General features: G+C 32.1%; 1 protein-coding gene and 1 long non-coding RNA gene across 5 annotated transcripts in view; one reads left to right on the forward strand and one right to left on the reverse strand.

Moving 5' to 3' along the window:
- LOC118181048 (uncharacterized) overlaps positions 1-18,064 on the forward strand; it is a 179,577-nt gene that overhangs the window by 124,590 nt on the left and 36,923 nt on the right. The gene's annotated exons all lie outside the window — the stretch shown is intronic.
- The window catches only part of LOC118181046 (uncharacterized), a 219,512-nt gene that overhangs the window by 114,895 nt on the left and 86,553 nt on the right, over positions 1-18,064 (reverse strand). For 2 of the 4 annotated variants that reach the window (XM_085820722.1, XM_085820715.1), the window contains exons 2-3: positions 10,956-11,213; positions 2,812-2,906 (exon numbers count right to left, since the gene is read on the reverse strand). The gene's annotated coding sequence lies outside the window, so the exon portion shown is untranslated. The remainder of the gene's footprint in view (positions 1-2,811; positions 2,907-10,955; positions 11,214-18,064) is intronic. The other 2 variants (XM_085820707.1, XM_085820698.1) reach the window with 1 other exon arrangement.

Raw genomic sequence — 18,064 nt, forward strand, 5'->3', positions numbered from 1 at the left:
ACCACTCTTTTTACTGGCTTACCGCAGTGCTGTCCACGAGACTACCGGCTCTTCTCCATCACAGATGCTCTTCGGTCGTGACCTTCGTCTGCCTTGTGATCTATTGTTTGGCCGCCCTCCGGATGCTCCTTCATCGTCTGAGGAATATATTCAAGATCTCCAGGCCCGGTTTGAAGTAATGCACAACTTTGCACGAGAGCGAGTCAACTTGGCGACGGAGAAGATGAAGACCCGCTACGACACAAGAGCTACTGAACATCAGTTCCACGAAGGAGACAAGGTGTGGTTGTGGAATCCGACTCGACGGAAAGGACTTTGTCCGAAATTACAGTCACCTTGGAATGGCCCCTATACAGTCCTAAAAAGACTGAATGACGTCGTGGTTCGGATTCGTAAGTCTTCGAACTCTAAACCTAAAGTCGTTCATTACGACAGGTTAGCTCATTACTATGGCCATAGTACGTAATGTAAATAATTGTAAATGTATCAGACCATGGTCCTTTTTGTTTATAAATGTGTATTTGATTTGATTTGTATTTTGTATTTGATTTGCATTTAGTATTTGATTTGTATTTAGTATTTGATTTGTATTTAGTATTTGATTTGTATTTAGTATTTGTTTTGTATTTAGTATTTGATAGCATTTGATTTGTTTAAGTTAGTTATTGCATTTATTGTTTGATATTGTAATGTAATGTTTATGCCTCAGTTGCATTTATGCCACAGTTGTAAGTTTAGCTTCCTGTCCAGGGATTGTACTGCCCGGGACGTGCAGTCCTTGGGAAGGGGGCAGTGTTACGAATTTGGTATTTAAAAAGCTAATGTTAGTTCAATTATAAATTAAATGGTTTTATTTCTCGCGCAGTGCAGCGCGTGACGAATATTAAAAGAAAGCTAAGCCAGAAAAATTAAAAATACAAGAGCGCGTGCGTTAAATAAATAAATATCTCTTTTTGATTTCGAGAAAGTACTGGAAAATTCTAGCGCGTGATTTTAAAATCTTATAAAAGGAGGAAAACATCTCAGTTTGTAGTTGTTGCTTAGTTTGTTGTTGTTTAGAAAACTACTGTTGTTGATTGTAGCGAATTCGCGGATTAGCGTTCCTTAGCTGTTTTGAATTACGTTCTATTGGACATTTGAGTAGTTAAAAGATAACTACTGTGAGATATTGTAATACTGCATGATAATTTGAGAAAATTTAAGCATTTTTGTTGTGATAATAATAAATTTTTGTTCATTTTTCATCGGACTTGTGCATTCATTTCATAACGAACCCGTACGCACGCAACAATATATTTAATGAGTTATTTTCATTTATTAAAGAAAGTCCCGTCAAATTGAAAACGTATTTCACAAATATTTGTTTCGCTATCTGCCGATCCTGGTAATTTTAAGTCACGTTTAATTAAAGCTACGTCGTTATAATTGAGCATCGTCCGGGACTTCGAAAATCTTAAAAAAAAAAAAAAAAACAGTGCACATTATTCTCCTGTATAACAGTGCAAAAACCAGTGCACAATATTCTCCTGTATAACAGTGCAAAAACCAGTGCACAATATCCTCCTGTATAATAGTGCAAAAACCAGTGTAAAGTATCCTTCTGTACAACAGTGCAGGGTGTGTTCTAGGGAGACCGAATAGTGGTGTATGCGTTGAATAATTTACTCTTTTAAAAATAGTAGTGTATGCGCTGAATAATTTACTCTTTTAAAAATAGAAATTTGTGCAGTTTTCTTCTAAATTGTATTGAACGTTTGTCTTTTTTCAAATTAATGGTTTAATATATTTCGACAGTAAGAGGCTTCTTAAAATCGCTGAATCATAAAAGAAATTACAGAATGATATAAAGGGGAAATATCAACTTCGAATTAAGTCCAATTTTTTAACAGACTTGACTCCAGCAATTATTTGTTGCACGGGAGTAGAGACACGGTACGTAATTTATGTTTCTGAAGAAAATACAATAATCTATGCTTCTTAATCAGCAAATGTGTTTTAAGTCAAGTGTTGTTAAATACATAAATCTCGTTCCCATTCATTGATCAGAGTAATTATGTGATGTTTAAATTAAACATCGTTTGTTTCAAATCCCTTTGTAATGTTCTAAAAGATTTAAAAAAAGAGCGTACTTCGCATGAATGGTTTGTCGAAGTTACAGAAAGGAAATATCAGCCGTGATTTCCTCCTATACATTTCCTGGATTGTTAAGGATCGAATAATAAAGAAACATCTGGCTGCGTTTTTAACGTATTGTTTTAAAGCAGATTTCCTTCGTATACGGAGAGGAGGTATTGATTAAAAGAGCGCGAACGCGAGAATAATAACATTTCCATTCAACAAAAGTTATTTATAAAACTATTAGAGCAAGAACTTTCAAGAAAGACGAAATGATGTCTGCATTTTGTATTTCAGCGAGAAAATAGTAAAGAATTTTGAAGATATTCTGAAGTAACAAGATATTACTTAAATGTTTTTCTCATTTTAGTGTCCAAGAAATATATTTATTCAGGAAACATTTCGCATAAAATAGAATAAACTGAGGGAATAAAAATGTATAAAAATATTTTGTTTTTGCATTCTTAAATATTCGTCATATATTTAAAATTTTTCTAACTGGTTGACATTTTTATTTTTGATTTTTTTATTGATTCTTACATTTTATGTAAACTTTCTCATTCCAGAAAGCGAAAGCATACGATTCTATTACGTAAATTACTAAATTAAAATGAATACAGAAAAATGAAAGTATAATTGAATTTTCTAAAGAACCTTTCGATTCAATTATAGTAAATCTAAAATAAATTAACTTACCCCGCGTCGGTTTCGCTTAGCCTGGTTTTTTTCTTAGCCACTATTGGTAGCTGAGGGAAGTTCCTTTCATATGTGAATAAAGCTCATGTGCAGGTCTAAAGCAAGAGAGAAGATGATAAATAAACATCAGAGCGAAAATAATTAGTTTACATGTGCCTGTTACTTAACTTAGCATACCTGGCATCTGCCCGAAAGGAAATTCTACATTACAATTTATTTTCAAAACTATTTCATGACAAATTCTGCCTCTGAAGGTAGAAGGTACACATAAAAATAAAATATATAATATTTTATAATAGTTTTTGAATAAAAATATAACAAAATATATAAATTTTTATTATATTTTCAATAAAATATATAAATAAAATGTATAAAATAAAATAAGCACATAAATATAAAATATATAAATTATAAAATTATAATACATACATAAAAATAAAATACATAAAATATATAATTTTTATTATACCAATTATATCTAAACTAATTCCTGAATAAATCTAACTAATTATATCTAAACTAATTCCTGAATAAATATATTACTTAGAGGTAAATAAAAAAATGTGCGCATTCCCTCCCTACAGCTATGAAATTCTCCTTTGGGGGAAAGTTTTCAACAAATAATAATAATAATAATAATAATAATAATAATTTAAAAAAAAAAAAAAAAAAAAAAAAAAAAAGATCGCTAAGAAACTCTATTTAGACTATCGATTTGAAATACTAAATAAAGTTCGGGAAACATTTTTCTTTCACTTTTGAATTGCTTTTCAATCCCTTCTTCTTTTACTCATCTCAGCAAGCAAGTATGTCTATGTGTAATATCATTCATTTTTCTTTTATGCTTCTTCAGAAACGGAAATCATTTGTGATAGACATGAACAGAATGAGGTGGCATGATGAAAGTGATTGAGCTCCTGATAATAGCATTATTGAAAATCGTGCTGGAACAGTACTAAACTTTTGAATTAATTTAACTATTATAAATTAATTAAAAATGCAATTTATGCACGAGAACAAATGACTAAAGAGAAGAAATCACGTATGCTGCTGGGCAGGTTTTAATATAAAATATTATGTCTCTTCAAATTTCAAACTTTTTGAAAAAATGAATAAAACGACAAATTAATATATTAGTACTGATTATAAACGTTTTATAATAAATAGTAATTAATTCACATATTGAAATTATTTTGAACGTGTTTTACAAAACAACAACGCGTGAATTAAAATTGTACTTACATTTTAAGATTTTTCTTGCAATATTTCCGATCAGATAAGGTGTTTTAAATAAAAGCTTGTAATTTACGTTAGTACTTACCAATTAAATAATATAAAATATTGAAAATTCAGTAAGGTAAATGTTTAAGAAATTGGAAATTACTTTAATGATTATTTAGAGTATTTATATTCTTTAAACTGAGTTTTCTCAGTTTACATTTTTTTGGTAAATCTTTTTATTTAAAAGTCTAAAACTTAAAATAGATAAAGACTAAGTTATTTAATATTTTTACTGCTTGTTTATTGTTATACTCCTAGTAAAAATAATGATGGATTTTGCAAATTATTAGAAAGAAAAATTATTGGACGTGAAAATTGAAATCACTTTTTTTCAGTTTTTTTCATATAAATATGCTTTTTACTTTTTCTCCCTCAGGAACTTATTCATTAATTGAAAAATCGATCTTGTAAGTTATTAAGATTAAGAGCATTTTAATAAATATAATAAAAAAACTTGAGGTAAAATCATTGAAAACTGAAAGAGAAGAAAGATATTTTAATTTCTAAATTTTTTCTTCAAAAACATTCAATTTAAAAACAAATTGCCAGCAAAAATTTTATTTTCAGCTCATTTTGCCTAACAAAATCATTTAATAATATTCATAAAAAAATAGATGAAGGTTCTTAAATTTAAAAATATACTCAAAAGGAACTGCCTAACTCTCGAATGCACGACTGAGGAATTCCTGCTAAATTTTGTTAGGTTTTGCTGAATTTTATTTTCTTTAGACTTAACGTAAATAAATAAATTCTGCACAAGTTTAATTTTATTTAGACCCTAGGACAAGGCTGAAGAAATACTTTTAGCTTCGGACTAGAAATGTGTGTTTTTTTAGTGTATCATGTATGCATGGCCATCGCAAGGTGCTTTTATGACCATCATTTTCTGCCTTCAGTTTCCCTCATACGTGTATCGTTCCAGCGCCAATTATGATTTATCGTTGCGGAAAAATCGCAGGAAAAATGTGGATATTAATATTTGAAAATTTCGAAACTGTTTCACTATAACCGTAACCGTAACCGTCTAAGCTATATTAGGTTGAAATGCGGTTTAGCCCACTGCTTGGCGTTTGTTTTTCAATGGGCAATAAACGCGTCAACACAGCTTCAACAGAACAAACAACACAGCTTCAAAACATCGGGTGGCTAGCCCGATGTTTTGAAGCTGTGTTGTTATTCTGTTGCCACTAGACGTTATCGCCCTGTGTTATATTTAAAGAAATTAAATATTGAAATATCTGCATGAATGTTTCTCGCATTGTGATAAAACAACGGTACCTAGAGCCATCAAATTTTGAATAACATACGTTACCAAACTAATATGAGCATCTGGAAGAACAAACTTGGAATTTAGAATTTTTTTTATTATCTGATTGATATTTTGTAAAACTTGAACGAATTTTTGATTAACAAAATCAAAGATTTCAAAGCGAACAACAACAACAGTACGTGGGAAAAAAAAAAAAAATTACGTGCAAAGCGCAAAATTGTGTATCGGAAATTCTAAAGATATGCTCATTTTAAAATTATTTTGCGATATTGCTGTTGAACTGAATTTTATGGTTTAAATGTAAAGAACATTATATTTGATAATGAAAGGTAACACTCAAAACGTTAAAAAAACGCCCCTTTGGGCGTAATGTAAAATCTGAAAGCTTTAATGTTTTTTAAAAATTTTACTTGTTAATTTGAGCAGTTAATTCTGTTGCGGTTTGAATGTTCTTATGTGGTGGTTCTTTTTTTAATCGAGTATTTTTCCCCCTGTGGGTTTTTGCCTTTTTTCTGCATATATTACGGAAACGGAGTATAAAACGTTAGTAAATTTATTTAAAGATGAGCGGCGATCCAAAAGGGTTTCCCCCTGTGATAAATTCAATATACAACCCCTCAAAAAGATTTTACATTTTTCTTGAAAAGGGTAAGTGAAAAAAATTTTCTTGTATAGTTCGTTTTAAAGTTGCTTATTTTTAATGTTTTGTATTCCTTTTTGGCTTGATCCTAGAAGATTGGAAAAGCTAAGGTTGTGCAATTCTCTGATGTTTTTTAAGTGAAAATAGATCGATAGGTACATGGGCAAAGCCAATGCTGTGCGCAATGCTGAGTTTGTGTAATTCTCTGATGTTTTTTTAAGTGAAAATAGATCGATGTGTACATGGGCAAAGCCAATGCAGTGCGCAATGCCGAGTTTGTGCAATTCTGGGATTTTTTTTAAGTGAAAATAGATGTGTACATGTGCAAAGCCAATGCAGTGCGCGATGCCGAGTTTGTGCAATTCTCTGATTTTTGTAAATGAAAATAGATCGATGTGTACATGGGCAAAGCCAATGCAGTGCGCAATGCCGAGGTTGTGCGCGATGCCGAATTTGTGGAATTCTGGCATGTTTTTTGAAGTGAAAATACATCGATGCACACATGGGCAAAGCCAATGTGGTGCGCAATGCCGAGGTTGTGCGTGATGCCGAGTTTGTGCGCGATGCCGAGTTTGTGGAACTCTGGGATTTTTTTAAGGGAAAATAGATTGATGTGCACATGGGCAAAGCGAATGTGGTGCGCAATGCCGAGGTTGTGCGCGATGCCGAGTTTGCTCAATTCTGGGATGTTTTTTGAAGTGAAAATAGATCGATGTGCACATGGGCAAAGCCAATGTGGTGCGCAATGCCGAGGTTGCGCGCGATGCCGAGTTTGTGCAATTCTCTGATTTTTTAAGTGAAAATAGATCGATGTGTACATGGGCAAAACCAATGTAGCACGCAATGCCAAGTTTGTGCAATACTCTAATGTTTTCTAAGTAAAAATAGATCGACTTGCACATGGACAAAGCCAAGGCAGTGCGCAATGCCAAGTTTGTGTAATTCTCTGATTTTGTTAGTGAAAATAAATGGATGTGTACATGGGAAAAGCCAATATAGCGTGCAATGCCGAGTTTGTGGAATTCTTTAATGTTTTCTAAGTAAAAATAGATCGACTTGCACATGGACAAAGCCAAGGCAATGCGCAATGCCAAGTTTGTGCAATTCTCTGATTTTTTTAGTGAAAATAGATGGATGTGTACATCGACACCAAGTTTTTGCAATTCTTTGAAGTTTTTCGAGCGAATACAGATCGTTGTGCACATGAACAATGCGAGGCTGTATGTTATACCGAGCTGTAATGTAACGTATTTTATATGCAATGTTTAATGTGTCGTTTGTGTATCTTAAATTTGCATTGTTGTTTTAATTGCAAGTTATACTTTAGACATCTTTTTTTATTGTATTTTTAATTGTCTGGTTTTGATATGCTGCTAATGCTTTCCGAAAAATATCGATATCCAATAGCAGCAAAATTTGACCCTATAAATAACTTATACTTTTTTTATTTTAATACGTAGTATTTGCTATCGCAATTGCACTTGATAATATGAGTTCATTGATAATATGTGTGTGTGTGAAGCATTGCTTAGTGTTCCAAATTTGTAGCGTTTATTTTCTTTCATTGTGAGATATTAGACTTTTTTTTATTTGTAGAATGTATAGAATTCTAGTAAGACTATAGAATATGACGTGATTTAAGAATTTAAGAAACAGTGACATGAAAGCTGTGTATGATGTTGATCTGCAATAAAAATATTTATTATTTTTTTATTAATGTAAAGTTTAAAATTTTTAGAAAATAATGAAGATTGTCTACTTACTAGTACCTAAGGGATCGTGTCGTTACGTAGCAACAAGGTAATTTGTAAAAATGATAAATTAAAATGTTCGATAATATGAATTTAAATTTGTTGGCAACTACTCCGGTAAAAGAAAGAAAAAATAATAAAAAAAGAGGGAAATAGTTTTTGATTCCAGCGTATTGGCAACAGAGAGAAACCAGACGAAAACCGTAGGTTTAGCACTTTTTTCTTAGAACTTGAACTCGATTTTTGGTAGTTTTTGAATCGGCTGTAATCGGATATTGTTCTTTACATGATTATCCTTTTAAACTAAAAATGTAAATCATATTATGTCAATATAACCCCCCCCCCAAAAAAAATCAAAATCATGTGTATGATTTATTTTACGTTGAATCATTCACAAAAGAAGAGTTAGTATTTTTCTAGTAGCTATCGGAATATAATCTAGCATAAAAAAAATATCGTCAAAGGGGTAAGTCTTGAAATTTATTAAGCCCTTATATTAATAGATTTAACGTAAATTGGAGTATATACTATTTTATTTAAAAAGCACGCAATAATTTGCAACATTCTGATATAATTGCCGCAATAAATTAATTAATAAAAATCTTTTTTTATTTGTATAAATTCTAAAATCTTTGAAAATACTGAAGCTATCTGAAATACAATTATGAGAGACTGCGACGTTGTTTACCGTTTTAATAAATGGTACAATTCACTTACTGTATTACTATAACTTAAAATATAAAGAATTTATTATACTTATTTTATATCTATAAAGAATTTATTGTGACTTCACAATTTTAGTCCCACCCATTTATGGACGTTACTTAGCTCCGCCTTAGCAACTTTGTTTACGCAAAGTATTCTGAGATTTTACTGGCGATTTTCAAAAAATCGCCACCACTGAAAATCGCCAAGCAGTGGGCTAAAGCCCATTTTCACCCTATATTATTTTAAAGCATTCCAATCTCGAGCGCATACTTTGAAATAACATTATCTGAAATTTCATCCCAATCGAATGAGCGGATAGGCCTCTAAAGGTTCCTATATCGAGAGAGCTTTTTATGACCACCCTACAAATTGTAACAATAGATGCATATTTGTGCTGCGGTTTCGGCAATTTGCGTGCAATGTCGTATAGGAACGAGATGAAAATGGCGTTCGTTATACAGGACTTCATAACGGGTCATATTAAGCAATTAAAAAGGCCGCATTCTGCCCGCGGGCTGGATTTTGGCCAGCCCTACTTTAGAATAAGGAATAAACAATTCGAATAAAAGGAGATTTTAATGTAAATTTTTCTCTCAATAAAATTATTAAATGTAAAACCAGCAAAAAACCCGATTTGGTATTCCATTTTCTGTTTGCAGATCTGAATGGTTCAGACGATTAACAGCACTATTAAGAACTTTATAAGAGAAGCGAGCATATCAGCACAGTGCAGGTCATCCTATGTTTAAGCATTCATCCCTCTAAGAAGCCACGTCCATGCAGCTTGTTTTATGAAGCGATGGAGAATATGTTTGTGAAACCAGTTATTATCCCGAGGGAAAGAGCTAACCTTTGCCTACAGCCAGTTGGAAAAATACAAGATAAAACCAGGCTGCCACAGAGATAGCCGCATCTTTGAAGAGTATAAATCCTTCCGGCTCAATTTGTCGGCGAAATGACTCTTTATCACCTTGTGAGGCGAAGTGAAACAGCTGAAGCAGAGGACCAAGCAGTATTACTTTTTTTCTCTTTTTTTAATAGAAGCTGCTGCATTTGTCTGACTTTTTAGGCGGCAAAGATGATAAATGAAGTTGTAAATAAGTCTGCCTCACTTAACAGATTTTTTTCTTTTTTTTACTCTTCAAATGCGAGTTTGGGATCTTTGTTTTTGCTTTTAAACTCTCCGTAAACATGCTAAGAAAACGTTTCGAAACTAGCGACGCATTTCTAAGAACACTTATCGCCCTAATGCAGTTCTGAGAAGGAAGACAAATTTAATGTTACCCAAAATTTCTGCGAATTATTAAAAAAGAAAATTATAATCGAGTGTACTTACAATAGTTGAACCTCGATCGACAAGCTTTTTCGACCGCGGGTCAAAATCGACCAAAGTGTGTGTATTAAGAAGACGTTTCGGGTCAGTGGTATTTTAAATTTAAAACAATTTTTTTTTTGCGGGGGAAGGAATAATAAAATGCATTTTATTGAGAAAATAATTACAATAGGATAATTATAATTAGTCATAGATTGCCGAGGCCTAATATGTATTTTTTAAAGGGCATGGAATTAAAAAAAGTATTAAGCCGGGAAGCTGTTCGCATTGTAAGTAAGAATTATATTATTACTAAATACCCTTGATTACTTCATTTAAAAACCGTTTTTAATCAAAAGTCATACATTGTCTTTTAACTGAATTTTTCCTTAAAATGTGAATATCACTTTAGAGCAAGGCACTTTGCAAAATCCATTGCACCCTCCCCGAATACTAGCTGGATCAGGCAGCATTAAAAGAACTTAAAATACGAGCCTACAGTACTACCTTACAATAAGACAGCATGCGCGGAGAAATGTGACTATTCTTTATATTGTCCTCATTCAAAAGGCGACTGGGGAAAGCCACGAGATTCAGTTGACCAAACCGTGGTAGTAAAGAACTATCATCCCAGCATTTTAAATTTAGATTATATATAGGTGCATTAAATGAGCAAAATCAGTTGTGCTCTTGGTAAAGATTCGAAAACTGATCTTCCACTACTAGCTATTCGTTGACATTATGACGGAATGTATGCCTTGAGGTTAACAAAAATTAATTTATTGCAATTACCAAGGAAATAACTCTGGAAAACTACATTAACAACGAGGACGTGGAGCAGAAAGCCATTTGAAAAGCATTATTGCAATACTGTGTTCACAGATTACGCTAGCAAAAAATTCGTACTTCACTTAAAAAAGCTTCACTTTTTTCCCCCATGCGATCTTTCCTGGAAATATAACATCGGAGACATGATTCCTGCTGGAAATCAATACTTGTACGATGGATGAATAAATATTTTTATTTATATAGAACTCTCTATATTATGTAGAATATTATTTACATAGTATTTTATATATTATGTGGAATATTATTTCTATAGAACTTTAACTATTTATATAGAACTTCATATATTTATATTGAATTTTATAGCTATATAGAATGTTATTTACATAGACTTACTTATATAGAACTTCATTCTAGACCAAAAATGGTCGAAGATACATGCAGGAAAACGATTATTGCGAGAACGATGAATCGAGTTTCTGCTTTATATTATATTTATTTAGAGATGATATGGTGTCTCAAACTTTAACCAATGATCTGGGTTCAAATCTCGGCGAATGGACTGGTTGCATGAGCATTTTTGTGGTTCTCTCCATTGTAGGGTGCATTACAATCCCGTTTCTTTAAACTGTCCCCGACGAAAGCATTCGTTTCCTGAAACATATAGTTAGTTCTCAAGTGTTTTGCTATATTCTTAAAATTACAGTTTTTATCTAATGAAGCTACAATTGTAGAATTTTTTAATTCTTATACATATAAGCTTAGAAAGATATACACTCATAGTATAATCCTTCTTATTTATAATAAGCTTCTTAAAATTTTTCTTGCTCATAGACTGCAATTCTTTTAAGAAAAGCAGGCATTATAAGAATATTTTTTTTTTATTAATTACTGAATTGTCTTCAACGAAATTGGCAAACTTTCTATTTTTATGCTTTGTAAGATTTTAATACCACGTGGGTTTATAATGCAGCAGGCTGTATGTTTCTGGAGCATAACATCTCGGAAATTACTAATCAGTCAGTAAAGGTTGAACAAGGGTTACAGTATCTCAATCTGTATAGTTCTGATAATTTTATTCGGCAACGTGGCTGAAGATCAGAATCTTGTTGGTTTACATTAAAATGGTCTCAAACTGGTGGTCCACGAAGCAATTTTATGCGGCCCGCGATGTATTTCAATTATGTATTTCATGCAAATACAGAGTGACAAAAGTATTAAGATTTTAGTTACTTGAAATCCGAGTTTACATTATTTTCATTACCATTAAAAATGAGCGTGAATAACGCACTAGGAAAATCTATAAATGGAGCTAATTAATCTACAGTGTGACAAAAATCTCATTCGAAACTTTGAAGATACAGAGTTTATTAGCTTTTATGTGTGCTCTTTCAAAACATAAATCCATTCAGTTACGAATTTTTACACTAAGAATAATCGCTTTGTTTGTAAATACATTTATTTGTGAATAGCTTTCTTTTCAAGAGAAAATTTAATAAGAAAAGAACTCGATTGACCGATGAACATCTACAATCCGTGAGAAGATAATTTCTAGAAATTTCTTTCCAAGGGTACAAACCTTAGCAGAATGGAAACACCATTGAGTACCAAGCTTGGGTAAAAAATAAAGAAGTTTATTAATATTTGCATACATAACGTATTTTTATATATGCATCGATGAAAAATTCAAAAATAAGAACAAGAAAATAGGTTGCTATTAAATATTCTCAAGTTTGTTTCACATGAAAATGTCTTCTCTAAAAACTTAAAAACTTTTCATGTTTTTTGTTTTCAGTTTAAATTGAAATAAGTTATTTAATAATTAATTAAATATTTTAGAATTATTTGAAATAAATGTCAGTCTAAGAGTTTAATATTTACCTCTCAATACAGTACTTAAATTACAAAATACAACCAATAACAAGTAATGTAAAAAAAAATTAAAGTCAATTTCTACTTAGGCGAAAAAAAATTTTTTTTAATTAAAAAAGAAAAAAATTACAAAAAATGTTTTTTATTGAAAATTAAAATTTTTTTTTGTATGTGGGAAAACTGTATTAACATCAAGTGCTATCGACTACAAGTTTAAAAAATGTATTTGAGCTTGAGTGGATGAATAAAAAGTATTTTATTAACGATTGAAAATTAATTAATTAATAATTAATAAAATTAAAAAAATTAAAGTCAATTCCTACTAAGGTCAACAAAGAAAATTTTTAAATACAAAAACAATTTAATTAAAAATATTTTAAAATGTTAAATATGTGAAAAAACTGTATTAACATCAAGTGTCATTCACTACAAGTTTAAGATATAGGGAGAGTGTGAGTTAATAGTAGAAATTTAATAAAAATGATTTTCAAATACCAAAGTTTAAATTTCAAACAGAAAATAAATATAAAGTTAAACCTTTTTCCTCTGAGTTATTATCATTATTGTTTACATATGTTTTGATGATTTCATAAATATTTAATAATCGAAATATAAATTTTATTTGAAATGCATTATTTTTGCAATAAAAAGTTTTCATTTGTTAAAAAAAAAAAAAAAAAAAAAAAAAAAAAAAAAAAAAAAAACCTGGCCCGTCGGCTCACTTGCAATTTGAGTTTGAGACTACTGTTACATTGTATAGCAGTCCATCACTTGGCTTCATGTAAAATTTCAAATCATTTCTCCAGATGATGTCTGCGGGGTTAACTTACAAATGAACTCTTGGATTATTGATATTATTATGTTACACTAGAACCTGCTAAGGCGCTTTTTAGCGTAATTAATATAAGTGCGTCAAAGTCATGACAGTAAAAACATCTGAAATTGAGCCCTATGCCATAAGAAAGCAGGCAACAGAGAGGAGAAAAGAGGTGACAAATTTCATGATGACAGCACGGAGAATTAATCCCTGGGAGTAATACTGGGACAGTAACTTAAATCTATAGTTTACAGGGAATCTTCTAATAGGGTTTGCTGCGTGATGGTACTATAATCATCGAGGATTACCATTTAATCCAAGAAGTTAACTATGTTACAAATTCTAGTTTTTGTGAAAAACATCTCATTAATTTGCTGTGGGTGTTTCTTAAGTGGCTTTATTTTCAAGTCTCGATGAAGAGCTTTTTTTCTAATAAAGTATGGAACTCCCGTAATTAACGTTAGGAGCTTATTCCGCAGTACTGGTTGATAAATGAGCTTATTCTGCAGTAATTATAGCAGGTAAATGAACTCAAAGTCAGCGCTTCACTTACTTGTAATTCATATTTATGCAAACAGTATTCGCAATTTAAGTATTAAATTTTTATAAACAACATCAACAATTTATGTCTCTAAATTCTAAAGAGTGGTTATTTGACATTTAAGGAATGACATCCGACCTTTCTCGAGGAGCAAAATGACACCAACCTCGACGGAGAGACTTTTCACTATAGTAAAAAAAGATAGTTTCTTCTCAATCGAAAAATAGAGATGACCCCTTTTCTTTCGCTCTTCTCGAGAGTGAAAGAAACTCTCGGGTGTTCTCGCCTGATATTCGGATAAAACCACATACCTACCTCTCACTTACCACTTCGATCACTCTAATAAATATATTGTTACGTTTTATTCTTCCTTCTGACATCAGTTGCTGCGTTATTTTCTTCCTTCACATTCGTACGGGGTTTGGGTGGATTTGGAGTGAAAAACGATGACACTTGATGAAGTATCGAAACACACTTTAGTTGCCAGTATTGTCAGGACAGCTCCAAAACACGTTTTACAGTCGTCGATGAACTACTATAAACACGCTGACACGATCAGCGACACAGCCTTCAGGTTATCATGCTATGACGGTGGAAACAGCTTCCTGCAAAGCACCCGACTCTGCTTTCCGGAGTATAGCTCCCGACTCTGCTCGGTTGTTCTCGGAACTCCACGTACTCTCGAGACTCTTCACGGTACAACTCGCGATGCCGTCGACGACACACGAGCACAGCTCCCGACTCTTCGGTTCAGTCGTTCTCGGAGCTCAACATGCTCCGATACGAACGCGATACACTAACAGACTCCTTCGGTGCACTCGACGACCCACTCGGCACTCGCTGCCCGGCTCTCAACTCGATCGACTCCGCAGGGATTAACTCACTAGACGAGACACCAACTCGATACTAACTAACTCGCACTCTAGACGAGGCACACACACTCGCCCTCTCGATGAAGCACACACTGACTGACTGCGGACCAGCAGAGTTTATATAGCTTTCGGCTTGTGTTCGAAAACATTCTGGGTTAAACCGGTAAGAATTCGTTCCAGAAAATTCTCCATCCGTCCATGCTATATCGCCAATTTTTTTCGTCAAATGGGTGATTGCTCGCCAAATGTGGCAACACTGCTTTCCGTTCCCATTTTATGGCAACCCTAAAACTGCTTTGCGGGGAACCCGTCTTACCGCGCCTGTACATTTCGTAACCGTAACAATATCCTGAAATAATTATATAAATGCTTTTATTAATTAAAATTTTAACGTAATGTGCAAAGTTCTGCAGTTTAAAATTTGGGCATCGTTTAAAAAAGGAAAGGAAAGATATTAGGATAGTTCTCGCCTACTTTGCCATAATCAAATAAATTAAATCATACGTCAAAAATCTAATCCATGAATCTCTCCTTCCTGCGATTAACTTCATAATTAACCAGTTAATTAGGAAATGAATCGCAAACCTGAGAATAATCAGAAACTTCAAAGAATAATCAGTAACTCATAATAAGAAAATCACAACAAGAGCTACCAACATCCACACCCGTTCACCTCGACACCAGGCAAAGCACAACAAAGCTCCTCCAAGGTTGGGGAATGAAACTGCGCTACTCGAAGCTAACGCTAACGAATTTCAATCTTGGGGGAATCATAGGTGGAAGGTGACTATTCTTCTAAGACGTTAAATCCTCAATTTAAAGAATTAAGCGTGTAACTTTTCATTATATCCTATACAGCAACTAAATAAAACTTTATTTACACTGGATACAGTTCGTAGGAGATATAGAGAAATTACAAACACAAATCCATATTTTGAATTTTATGTTAGTAATATTTAGAAAGGTGAGCCTTTCTTAAGGCGGGTAGTTCATAAAGTTCAGGTCACTGGTAAAATCCTGTTTATTTCCTGTAATTTGTTTTTAACGCTGACCATACTAAAAAACCTGTCTGATAATAAGGTACTTAGTCAAAACAGAACGTAAACACACAGTTTTATCATACACCAGCTACCAGCTTTTGTTCAAAAAGCTGTTAGGTCAGAATCTGGAAAGTCCGCTTTCAGAATGTTACCTTTTAGTAGGCCAAAAACTTTTATTTTCGTTGCGATATCTTCATCTTTTAAGACAGTGCTTTTTTCCGCGATTTAGGATTAGATCTTAAATTCTGTCTGTTATTTTTTATAATACTGCGTCAGAAGCATTTATCATAGTCTCTCGTGTGTTACTTAATGGTTTTTAAAAAGAAATAAGATTATTATGTACCGTTTTTCGAAAACAATAACCTTAGCTTTAGTTTTTGAAGTTTTTATTAGTCCAGGGGCTTTGTCCCTGAAGGACTATTGTTTTCGTTTTGCAATTTTGCGTTGAATCACTATAAACGGCGAATCACTTTTCAAACTGTTGCCACCCAATGTTAGAGTCCTGCATTATATTTTAAGAAATTAAATAATGAAAAATCTACATAAATGTATGTATATTTCTCGGATTGTGGTAAAACAACGGTACATAGAGCCATCTAATTTTGAATAACGTAATCCTACTGCGAATATGGGCATCTGAAATCCCAAATTTGAAATTTGGAATTTGTTTTATTATCGATTTCATATTTTGTAAAACTTTAAAGAATTTTTGATTAACTAACTCGAGGATTTCAAAGTAAGCAATGGCAACGTTGTACAGAAAAAACATTTTTATCTCCAGCGCGCGAGACTGTGTATCGGAAATTCTAAAGATATGCTCAATTTAAAACTATTTTGCGATATTGCTGTTGAACTGAATTTTATGGTTTAAGTGAGAAGAACGTGATATTTAATAAATAAAAGTAACAGGCAAAATGTTAAAAAAACGCCAGTTTGGACATCATTTAAATTCCAATTTTTTTTTAAATAATTATTTACATATATAATTATGCTTATATTTGAGCTAACTTCGGTCTGAAAATTTTCACAAGAAATCCACAATGCATTGATTATTTTGTACAGAAAATTGTATGAAATAACCTTTTCAACAATCTTGCTTAAAGCACGATTTCAATAATTTAATTATTTGATGTCTGAAGTTGCATTATTTTCATTACCGTTAAAGTTAACGTGAATAACGCAGCAAAAAATCTATAAATGGAGCTATGTAATTTACTCGTACTATGTAATAGAAATCTTATTCAAAGATTTGGACATGCAGATTTTATTAACTTTTATTCCTGTTTATTTCGTAAATAATAAATAAGTTCAGTTACCAATTTTTGCACTAAGAATAATCTCTTTGTTCAAGAATGCATATCAACAGCTTTTATATGTGAACAACATTTTTTCACGGTTGGAAATAAATTTAAAAAAAGATTGACCGAACAGCATCTGCAATCCGTGATGAAAATAATTTCTAATAATTTTTCTTCTAGGCAGAAGCTTTATCAAAATCAAAACGCCATCAAGTACCAAGCTGCGATAAGAAATAAAAGAAGTTTATGATATTTACATACAAACATGTGCATTTTTATTTATGTGTCAAAGAAAAATTTTATAAATAAGAGAAAAAGACTAAGTTATCATTGTTTATTCGCAAGTTTTATCGTACTTAGAAAAGTTAAGAAAGTTTTCGTAATTTCTTCCAATTTAAATTAAATAAATTATTTTATGATTTATTAAACGTATTAGATGTATTTTAAATAAGTGTCAGTCTGAAAATTTAACATTTAGCTGTCAATATATTTGTGTGCAAATTACAAAGCATAACCAACAAAAATATCTTACAGGTATAAAATTTTAGATTTCAGATAGGAAATAAATAAAGTTTGAGATATTATTTTTATCAATGGTTATATGTTTTTTGAAAAATACTTAGTAAGAAGAAATTTTAAATTTATTTTCAAATATTTTCTATTTTATTAATAAAATATTATTAATGTTGTTAAAAAAATTTCTGGCCCGTCAGCTGTTTGATCATGCACGCGACCGCGGCAATTTGAGTTTAAGCCCAGCGGCCAGACTTCACGAAACCTTACATAAAAGACATTTTCATAAAGGTAGGTTTTTATGATATACCAAAGCACACGAGGACTATCTACTTAGGGAGTGTGACGCTGCCGTTGAGGACCTTTCAAAGGAAAACTGGCTTAAACATTAAATATCGAGAAAACCACGAAAAAGCATCCGTTCAGACAGTTTGTCACCTGAGTTCGAATCTGGGTCGAACTAGCAGCATTTAGCGGTCTTAACCACTCTGCCATTGGTAAGATTAATGACAGCTGGAAAATTTTTGTTATTTTTTAGCGCATTTACCAAAC

This window comes from Stegodyphus dumicola, chromosome 1 (assembly GCF_044657685.1).
Source record: "Stegodyphus dumicola isolate Sdum_Otavi_A_Nest chromosome 1, ASM4465768v1".
NCBI classification, from domain to species: domain Eukaryota; kingdom Metazoa; phylum Arthropoda; class Arachnida; order Araneae; family Eresidae; genus Stegodyphus; species Stegodyphus dumicola.